The sequence below is a fragment of the Balaenoptera physalus genome (assembly GCF_965194825.1).
Source record: "Balaenoptera physalus genome assembly, chromosome: 4".
NCBI lineage: Eukaryota > Metazoa > Chordata > Mammalia > Artiodactyla > Balaenopteridae > Balaenoptera > Balaenoptera physalus.
The window spans coordinates 74,522,602-74,533,181 of record NC_138891.1 but is presented as its reverse complement, the minus strand read 5'-3'; the positions used below and the strand labels follow the sequence as shown (position 1 = coordinate 74,533,181).

Below are 10,580 nucleotides of genomic sequence, written 5' to 3'. Positions count from 1 at the left end.
CTCTGGCAAGTCTCAGCCAGAGACTTTTAAACCATTAAACTTTATGGTGACAATAGAACAAAGGCAGAGAGACAGAGACAGTCATTCCAAAGGTGAAAGCACACCCTAAGGGTTTTACAAAAGGCACCAGAACAAAAGGTCTGCAATGGTGTTCAAATAGGAAGGGCCCTGACCCCATGTCATTCATGGTGTGTGTGTGTGTGTGTGTGTGTGTGTGTGTGTGTGTGTGTGTGTGTGTGTGTGTCAGAGGAGAGGGGCAGCTGCGGCAGGGACAGTGTCTGTGGGTCTGGGTAGGTGGGGGGATCCGTTTGCAAAGTTTACAGCTTTCCTTTGACTTGAATCCTCACCTATCACCGGATTGTGTGTTACAGGCCTGCTGGAGGCCAATTCTAGGCCAGACCAGTGCTTAAAAGAACCTCAGGGGGTGAGTTACTTAGTTCCTCCTCCATGTCGTAGATCCCTGTGCGGCCCAGCCTGGCAGGCCTCTGCCTGCCTTTTGTATCTGCCTGCTTCTCCTTCCCACCATCCCCTCCCCCAAGTCCCCAGTCAGTCTCGCTATCTGCCCTGCCACAGGCGTGACGTCAGCCAGTCTGATGCAACCGTTTCTGGTCCGAGGACCAGTCCCTGCCTGGCACAGTTCCCCAGTGGAGAGGAGAGGTGAGCTCCGAATCGGCTCCACTGCCCCCCCTTTCAGTGGTCCTGCAGGGACCCCCCTCTCTCCAGGCCCTACCACCCTCCTGAAGATTGGTCGCGGCCATTGTTTAGCTCCTTCACTCCCTCACTGAGTGACCTTGGGCAACTCGCCTCACCTCTCTGCGCCTGTTTCTGCCTCTGGAAAACAAGACAATAACACTTACTCACGGGATTGTTATGAGCATTAAATGGGAAAACAGTGTTTCCCAAACTTCAGTCATTCAATTTCCCAACACAAATTTTACCATATCTGCACATCACCTGCTCTATTCTTTACTTGGTGTTTGTCACTGAATCAACTTTAAATCAGCTCACTTTGTAAAAAATACACTTTGCTAAAGAACGCTGAGCCCATGCAATTGTTCCTTTCAATTGATCCGTTTTAAAAACTCCTGTCCCCAAATCCTTCAATTCTTGGTCAGGACAGGCCTCTTTTGAGACACCTATATTCTTTTCTAATACTCATTGCCATAAATGCTTAACTACTGATATACCAAGTCCCCCGGGGAAGGGACACGCGGGCTGCTGCAGCATGCTTTGGGAGACCCCAAGGTAACAGATGGGCAGCCCCGAGCCCGTGCCCAAGGCAGGGTGCAGTGGCTGCGGGTCATGGGAAACCTCTGCCTGGGGGAGTTGCCGGCCACCTGGACCAGCGCCCTCCACCCCCAAGCAGGGCGACGGGGGACACAGGGGACAAGGGAGCGCTAGGGCCTGGCTGCAACGAGACGTCCGCTCATCCTGGGAGTCCCACTTCAGGCCACTGTCAGAATGCATTCTTCCTGCCAGTCGGTGCCTGAGGACCAAGTGCCAGGATGGCTGAGACCGGGCAAGTGGGGCGAGGGCAGATCTGGCCTTCGTTAAGCTCAGGTCTGTCAAGCTGTGTGGGCTGGCAGGGCCTGACTCCGTGAGCTCAGAGTGGCCTGGCCCAGCGAGGATTTAAGGGCGTGGAGCTTCATCGCTTCAAAAACAAGTCAATTAAGTGGTGCACAGGGCCTGCACATAACACCCCTGTAATTGTGCCCTGCACGGTCAGTTCAGACAGCACTTTCACACGCCCTGCTTCCCTAGGAGGTAGTCAGGGCAACTCCAGGGCTGTTACCCCAGTTCACAGATGAGGAAACTGGGGTTCGGAGAGGCTGAGATGTGTATGGAGGGGGAGGAGTGAGGGATATTTGCTGGCACCTATTAGGAGCAGGCATGTTCCCATGTCTGACCTCATCTAATACTTGGGATAGTGCTGGGAAGTACGGACTATCAGCCAAATAAGCAAAGTTAAGAATCCTACCCAAGATGTAGCCGATTTGAATTTGTTAATTACTAGCAGCCCCCAACTTCCAACTAGCCTATAACCCAGGATGCGGTCAAAAGATATTTTCCCACTGAAATAGGGTTGTTATGGTATTTAGGGACTCAGGCTAGTCCAAGGAGGGCCAATTAACCCACAACACTCCAGAATTCTTGAACACGTGTAGTCAACACCAGAAAAACATTGTTGTAACACCAGTAATTGAAACAGAAAAGCAATAGCACTTGATAAGAAATTACTTTTCATGTTGAATGCTTGCCTGAAAATCTGAGGCCAGATAGAAGAGTGGACATAATTTCCCCTGCACTCCTATTTTAGAATTTAAAGAAAAAGAAGAAAAAACAGGTGGGGCGGGGGGCACAGAGCAGCCAATGGGGAGCAGGCTGGAGGAAAAAGTACAGAGACAGTTGACCAAGTCGGGATGTTGTGATAGGAAAAAGCAGGTCCCCGGGAGCCAGCTCCTTGTGAAGGGGCAGGCAGGATGGCCAGGGACCCTAAATTCTCTCCCGCTCAAGAGGCTGCTTCCCATTGGAACAAGAGTTCCGGCCTCCACAGAAAGATGACAGAAGGTACTGGACCTGCCGACTCCTGGGGAGTCAGGGGGACTCAGAGGCCTGAGAACAAGGAGGGAAAGGCATTTTCTAGGGAGGAGAAATGTGTTTCCAATGGGTAGAACCAGAAGTGGATTTAAACCCCTGCTACCATGTACAAAATTCTGGAAGCGGGGGCAGATGCAGCATCTGAGAGCAGCTGGAAAACCGCCTCAGTCCTGGGAAGAGCAGCCTAGGGCTCTGGCTGCTTTCAGCTCTGATGCTGAGACAGCCGGTTCCAGCCCTGGAGCCCCACTTACCAGCTGTGCAACCCGGCAGGTGCGTCACCTCTCTGAGCCTCATCTCCTACTGAAGAGGCGGTACACTTCCCACCCAGGGCTGCTGCGGAGAATAACGTCCACAGAACAACTCAGGCACAGAGTCGGGCACACAGCTGAGGGGACACGACATGTAATCAACACATGTCACCTCCCAGCCTGGCTGGCTCCCTCACTTCCTTCAGAGCCATCGAGGCTGCTGCCATAGCCCCCTTCGATCCAGGTCACAAGGCTGCAACTGAAGGGTGGAAGAGGTCTTGCATGATTCAAAGTGGATATAAAGAAGTGAGAGGAGTGATTCTAACTTGAGATCAGAGCCTGACGGCTGGTCAGGCTGCGGGGGCCACTACCTCCCATTCATGGAGCCCTGCAGGAGAGGGGCCTGCAGTGAGCGTGGGCAAAGCAGAGCAGCTGGCCATGCCGATGAAAGTGTCTATAACCCCCTCGTCCCCATTGTTCTCAGGTAATGTCAGAGCTGGAAAGAGCCACTGATCTTCTGGTTCCACACTCTCACTGCACAGATGAGGGAACAGGTCCAGAGAGGGGAAGGGCTTTTCCCAGTTACACAGTCTGGCAGAGAAAGCGCTGGGCCTAGAAATCAGGTGTCCGAACACCCAGACTGGCAGCCAGAATCCCTTTCATTAGGAAACACTTGCTCATCCACCAAGAGTATCTGATGGATTTGCTTCCAGTCTTTTAAAAATACATAAATATAATTTTTAATTATATTGAAATATAGTATGATTTAAATAATATAGTACAAATTTAAATTAAATTATACATGAACACATTCTTTTAAAAATTAATTTCATTACCTCCGGGGTATGTTGTGATTATTCAGTGTTTATTGAATGAATGAATGAATGAATGAATGGATTTGTATTCCCACTATCCCAGTTCAGGCCTCAGTCTTTTTATGAGCTTCTCCATGAATGACAGGAATAAGCCTTTGATTGGTACCCTCCTCTGGATATCCCTTCACCAAGTGCCCTTCCTCCCCGTACCCATCCAGTCCTACCACGGGCCCCAGAGAAGGGACTCAGGGCAAGGAGGGCAAACAAGGCTGCTCAGAGAATTCCTCTAACCCTGCTCCTCTCGAGGTCAAGGCTGGCCTTGGGACACTCTTCGGACTAGACTTGGGACAGATCTGGGACATCCAGACGCCATCTCCCCTGGATCCATGTCCCAGCACCCTGCTCAGCGGCTCCCTCACACTAACAAGTGTCTCTTTCATTCAATGGCTGGTTTTGCCTTTGCTATTTCTCTCTCTTCCTCCTGGTGCTGGGGCTTGGAAAGACCCTGAGCCTCTGGTGGGACTATAAGGGAATAATTCAATCATACAAAATTAAGGCTAGTTTGATGGGGGAATCCTTTCACAATGTATACAGATAGCAAATCATCATGTTGTACACTTTAAATATCTTAGGATTTTACTTGTCAGTTATGCCCCAATAAAAAAATAAAAGAATATTAAGGCCAGAGCCTGGGAAACTGGCAGGGCCTGAGGGCCTGGAGATGGAGGCTTGACCAGGCCCAGCACTGCTGAAGGCAAGGGAATGAGTGAGTTCTCCAAGATGGGGCATACCCCAAGGATGGGACCTGGGAGATATCCTGGCAGGAGGTATGGGACCTGGGAGATATCCTGGCAGGAAGTGAGAGAAAGAGTCATAGACAGAGTATCCCTAACTCAGGAGGAGAGTCAGGAGTGCGTCAGATACTCGAGATCAAGGGTAAAGAGAGAGTTCAAGAAAGAGGGTGTGGCCAGCAGTGGGAATGCAGCTGAGGATGGACAGACAGTGGCCTTCCCTTCTTGAGATGGATGTGCCCACCGTCCCCTGGGAGCAAGCTTGGGGCCTGGCTGTGCCCAGAGGCCCTCAGGCTGGATCTGGTGCTGAGGAACCTCCCGGTGAGGCTGGACGGTGAGCCTGGAAGGGTGTGGACCCTCCATCAAACCCCAGGGATGAGTGCCCAAGACCCCACTGAGCAGAATCAGGGTGGGACAGAAATCAAACAAATTGCTCCTTTAAAGCCACCTGAAATTCATGTTTCAGGAATGTTTGATTTGGGGCTTCTCTTTCCTGCAGCAGGATATTTAAAGAAAACAACTCTTTAAAAGCTTCAACTCCAAAGCACAGAGCCCTCTGTGTGCCTACTTCTGGTCCCTGCTTCAGGAACAAACCTCCTTTACTCTTTGGTCTGGATTGTATCCAAGGTAGATGGAGCCCCTGGGCCAAGGTGGGTGCAGCCCACGTCCCTGCCGAGGGTTCAGAGTCGAGCCATCACAACCAGACCTTGAGGCCTTCCAGAGGCTTCCACCCCAGGGGCTCAGGGTGGCTGGCAGATGGGGGTGCCAGCTGGGAGCAGAAAGGGCCATATCCCTGCTCCAAACCCAAGTCCAGCCAGCTCTTCCCCTCGGGACAGATACTTGGTGGGGAAGAGAGGGAGCTCAGAAGCCACCCAAGGAAGGTGACCCAGGCTGGGTCTGTCTGGGATTTAAAGTGAGGCGGCCCATTCTCAGCCTTGGCCACTTCCAGATGATCCAAATCCAGAGCCTGCAAAAATGGCAGGGGAAATGTAGACAGAGGGACAGGGAGTTACTCCTGCCAGGCTCCCCAAGCCCAATCTGGCCCTCCCACTGCTCCCTTTCCAGAAGCCCTGTGTCCGTGGGGCTATGGTTGGTGTGAAGAAGTAAAAGTCCAGAGCACCTTCCCATGGTACACTGTGTCACCCACAAGTGCCAGGGGTAGCCGGGCCTGGGCTCGAGTTTCCCTTCTGCAGATGTGGTAACAGCAGCTCTGAGAGGCTAGGGGCTTTCTTGGGGCCACACCACCAGGAAGCACAGACCCTGCCTTCCAACCCAGGTCTCCTGATGCCCCATCTTGGCATCCCACTGCGCAACCAGGCAAAGGGCAAGCAGGAGAGTGTCTTTCCATGTTGTGTTTGCCAGGAGCTGAAGAACAGATATCTAGGAACAACTGGGCAGGGGACTTTCCCAGCCCAGATGGCCAAGGGTCCTGCCCAGGGATCGGTACTCTTGCTTGGTGACCTAATGCTCTCCCCACCCCGGCTACTAGGGGACAGATGAAGTTCAGGCACAGGACCCTAATAGGTCCTCGAATAAGCTCTGCCCGGGGCCCCATCCACCTCAGGGCTTGTGCCCAGACCAAGGACCCTCCTCCCTGGCCACTAAGCCATGGACTCGCAGGAGGGCAGGGCAGGAATAGCCCCGAGGACCCTCCAGAAAACTCTGTCCTTACAGATAGGGAGATGGAGGCCCGAGGGCTGCCCAAGGTCACGCCCACAAAAGTCATAGCATCTTCCCCACAAATCATTTTGAGAATTAAATGAGATAATACAAGCCAAGCACTTAGCCCACAGTTAGCATCAGAACGATTGTAACTATTGTTGTCACTTTCGTGAGTTTGCCTATGGGAGCCAAGTTACCAGGCCTCCAGGAGAAGAAAGAGTGCCCTTCCTGTTTATAGTCCAGACCTCTGACCCATCCAGCCTGTGACCCGCAGCGGGTGGTGGAAAGGGCTGAGAAGCAGGAGATGGGGACCCAGCCTCGCCTGGCCTCTACTTAGCTGCGTGACCCCAGGGCAAGCCCTGCTGAACCTCTCCCCGAGTGCCGGTGCCTTGGTTTTCTTCTCACTGAGAAATAAGCTAGATATTCAATGTGGGAATATTCCTTCCAGTGTGGGAATCTCCAATGTCAGCAGCAAAACGGTCCCGACCAGAAGCAGCTGAGAAAGCGTGTGCCTGGCAGGCCCCGGTCAGAGACAGACAAAGGCGCCCTGTGCAGGCCCTGCCTCTGGCCTGGCCCAGAGTTCTGGAGGTTTCCATGCCCAGGCCCAAGGGCTTCCAAGAATCACAGTTGAAAGTTATTACTTGAAAATTGTCAGACCGTTTACTTTGTGTTCCTGGAAGCTGTTGTCCAGGAAAGGTGGTGACGGGTCGGGAGAGAGACAGAGTGAACACAGGAAGAGCGTGGAAGACAGTGAAAGGAGGAAGAGGGGGAGGAGAGAGAGGAGATGGAGTGGAAAGGTGAGAAGAGGTAAGGCAAAGGCAGACACGGACAGACAGACTGGGAGGCTACAGAGAGAGGGCAGAGCTGGCAGAAGCGGCAGCAGTGGCTCCGAGCGAGGCCCGGACACAGGGTTCAGATGCCCACAGCTTTGGCTTCCTTCAGCCCGGGCACTGCCCGGCCTCGAAACTGATGCAACAGGGTGCTTTCTTAAGCAGAAGCCTCCTCACCCATGCGGGGGGGCAGAGCCGTTGGGTGGCTATCTTGCTGCTCCCTTGAACACGCTCAGCCCACACCTCCATCCCCCGTTGGCCGGGGGACACAAACATTGCTTGATTTTCCGTAAAACACCACAAACCTCCCCTCCGAAGCAGCCCTTCCCCTTTGCTCCCTGGCCACCAGGAAACCCATACCAAACGGCAGCCACTGTGACTGGCATCCCAAAGGCCCTAGCAGGTCACAGAGTCCTGACCCAGGCATCACCTGGATCCTAGTGTGGGGACAATCACGACCATTGATGAAGCACCTACCACGTGCCCACGCTGGGGTCAAGCTCTCCACGTGCGCTGCACACTGAATCCTCATAAAGGCACAATAGAGGCAATGATTCATCCCATTACACAGCAGGAAACCAGGCCGTCCGTCTGGCTTCAGAGCCCATGCCTTAGCCACTACTCTAAGTTGAAATAAAATATAACTGCCTGTGAAGCACAGTGTCGTGACAAAGGCTAAAGGAGTTTGGCTCTGCCACCTAGAAGCAGTGCGACCGTGGAGAAGTGGCTTGTTTGCTCAGTTCTGGTTTCCGCAACTCTAGGACAAGAATAACAACTTCGGGGGTTGCTGTGAGGATTAAAGGAGATCATGTGAATCACTTAGCCCATGCCCTAGCCCGGTGGGGCTCAGTAAAGTTTTGTTAGCCAGGACGGGCCTGGCACACCTTCAGCCCAGCCCCTTCCCTCCACCGCGCTCGGCGTGCAGGAACTGGAGGAGGATGTGGGCATCGCGGGAGCGTCACCTGGGTGTCAGGCACTGTGCCCGGGTGCCCAGGAGGGTCAGCCAGCGAGGGGCCTGTACTCTGGGAGGTATCAGGATTCTGGCCCCCCGATCCCATGCTGCAGCCACCTCCCCTGTCCTATCTGTCCCTGCCCTGTCCCACCCTCAGCCACTGGCAGGGCCCCCTTGGGTGGGGTGGGCAAGGCAGGGCAGGGCTGAGCACAAGGCAGCGGGGCGTCATTATCGCTCCCAGCAGAGCTGGGGTCGGGGTTAAGCCTGCCTTCTTATCAGGTCCCCAGGCCCTGTGCTAACACGTGCTGCCTGGCTCTCCGGGGGCTGGTAGGGGGGCCCTGAGGACGCTGCTCAAGGCCTTCCTCCTCTGAAATGGTCCCTGGAGCAGGAATGGGAGAGGCAGCCCGGAAACAGAGAGCGCGCGCCTGGCTTGGACACCGTGTCACCCTAGGCAATCCCTTCCCTCTCTAGTGAAAATCTGTGAAATTGAGGGTGGAGGGGCAGCTGGATGACGTGACCCCTAAGTCCCCTCCAGCTCTAAAGAGTTAGGATCCTGTAGCCACCTGTGAGCTAGCCACTATGGCCATCCTGTTTGCAGACGAGGGAGCTGAGGCCAAGCGGAGGGAAGAGGCTCGCTCCCGCAGCATGCTCGCTGGTCGCAAAGCTGAGTGACACCCAGCCTCCCGACTCCTGGCCCAATGCTCTTCCCACCCCGCACACACTCTGACCTTCTAGAAGGTCATGGAGGAAAGTGTAGAGATGACAAGGGGGTGGCTGCTTCCAGGCTCCCCCTCCTTTCTTCAGGTTCCAGGGGTGGCCTGGGGACCTCTCAGAGGGGCTCCAGACATGTGGGCACCTGGCAGCCCTGCAGGGTTTGGTGGGGGGGGGGGGGTCACTCCTTGGTTCCTGTCCAAGGGAACGCAGGGACGGCAGGGCTTCCAGGTTGTGTGTGGAGAGCTGGCCCCATTTTCGGGCCCTGATAACACCCCTCCCCGTATCAGTGGGCCAAGGACTGCGAGGGGTGTGTCTGGGCATCGAGGGCAGGTTCGGCAGGAACGTGGAGGTAGAAAGGGAAGGTGGTGCAGCTCAACGGAGGCCTCCAGCCTGGCCGGAAAGAATCTCTGAGGGCGCCCAAGGCTTAGGGGAGACGGCGCGGGGAGTCACAGGAAAGGGTGAGCTAGGTCTGCTTACACCTTGAGGAGCAGAGGAGCCTGATTTAAGGGGTTTTCCTAAAGAAATCCTAGAAATCTCAGGTTGGGAGCGCTCAGAGACCCAGAATCTACACCCCAGAGCAGGAGGGGACACGGCCACCTCTGAGAATCTGAGGAAGGTTACGTCCTTGCCCAGTGAGAAAATAAGGCCCAGGCTGTGGGGGGAGGTGGCTCACGTGTGACTTAGGACTTGCGAGGCCCTGCCTGAGACGGAGGGAGTCCCCTGTAGAGCTGGAGACAGGGACCCGGTAGGTGCAGTCCTGATGAAGCAGCCAGGACCACAGAAGGACGGCAGCAGGTCAGGCAGCACTGGGCCACCCCAGACTCTGCGGCCTGGCCTTCTCAGCGCCCTGTGGAGCTGGGGTTCTGGGCAGGCACCATTTGGGCACCCAGCCAGTTCCGTGAATATCCCTCCATCCAGGCTTTGGCCCAGGTTCCTGAATCTTCTTCCTCTCTGGCGGAGGCCCAGACCGCCCTGAGGACTCCCATTTGGGAGGAGGACTGACGGCCTCTCCTCACCGCTGAGCAGCCTGGGCTGAGCTGAACACACACAGAGAGGCCACTCACACAGATCTGTGTATCACATACACACCTGGGGTCTGGGGCTCAGAAAGTCCCATGCCCTCGTCCCCTCACCCTGTGACCATGGACTGTGGGCTTCCCAGACAGGAAAGGCTGCTTCAGCTTTACTTGTAAACGTGGGCCCTAAGGATTTTAAATGTGGTCACTGAGGCCATTTACAACAAAGCTAAAACTAGGCTGCCTTTTTCTATGGCAGTGAGTACCTTGCATCCCTCCCCAGAACCCCAAGGTTAACCCTGAGAGAGCTGAGAAAAGGCTTGAACCCCAAGGGGGGCTTGGGACTGGGGAGACCCTGGGACCAAGGCAAAGGAGGCGAGAAAGAACTGGAGTCCCTGGGTTGAATGAGGCTGGCCAGGAGGCCGAGAACCAGAGCCACAGGGGTGGGCGAGGCTGGGCCTGGGGCTGCCACAGACAGGGCGGGAGGAAGAGGGAAGGGCAGCCTCAAAGGGGACCCAGCGTAGAGAGAACTGGAGCCGAATCCTGCATCGTAGGTCACCCACCTCTCCAGGCTGGGCCCCCAACACACAAGCACATGTGCACACACAGGCACACACCTTCGCAGGCCCCTGGGGTGCTCGTCCGACCCTTTGGTGACGTCCTTCCCTCTCACCTTCACCGCACCCCACTGCAGCTGGATACACGGGGGGTAGGAAGCAGTGTGGTCAGTGTCCATCCTCACCGCCTAAGGCAGCAATTCGGTAACTCCAGGGTGGTAGGATCCCATGGAGCACTTGACGGTAATTCAGATTCAGATTCCTGTCCTCCCCCCACCCTGAGATTCTGAGTCAGTGGTCTGGGGCCCAGGTAATTCTGAGATGGTGGTCCTTGGAGGGATGCTGAGTGGTCTGCTAGCTGTGTGGTGGAGAAAATAATCATAATCATACTGGCTGC

General features: G+C 55.0%; 1 protein-coding gene across 1 annotated transcript in view; it reads right to left on the bottom strand.

Moving 5' to 3' along the window:
- TFRC (transferrin receptor) overlaps positions 1-10,580 on the bottom strand; it is a 116,494-nt gene that overhangs the window by 98,107 nt on the left and 7,807 nt on the right. The gene's annotated exons all lie outside the window — the stretch shown is intronic.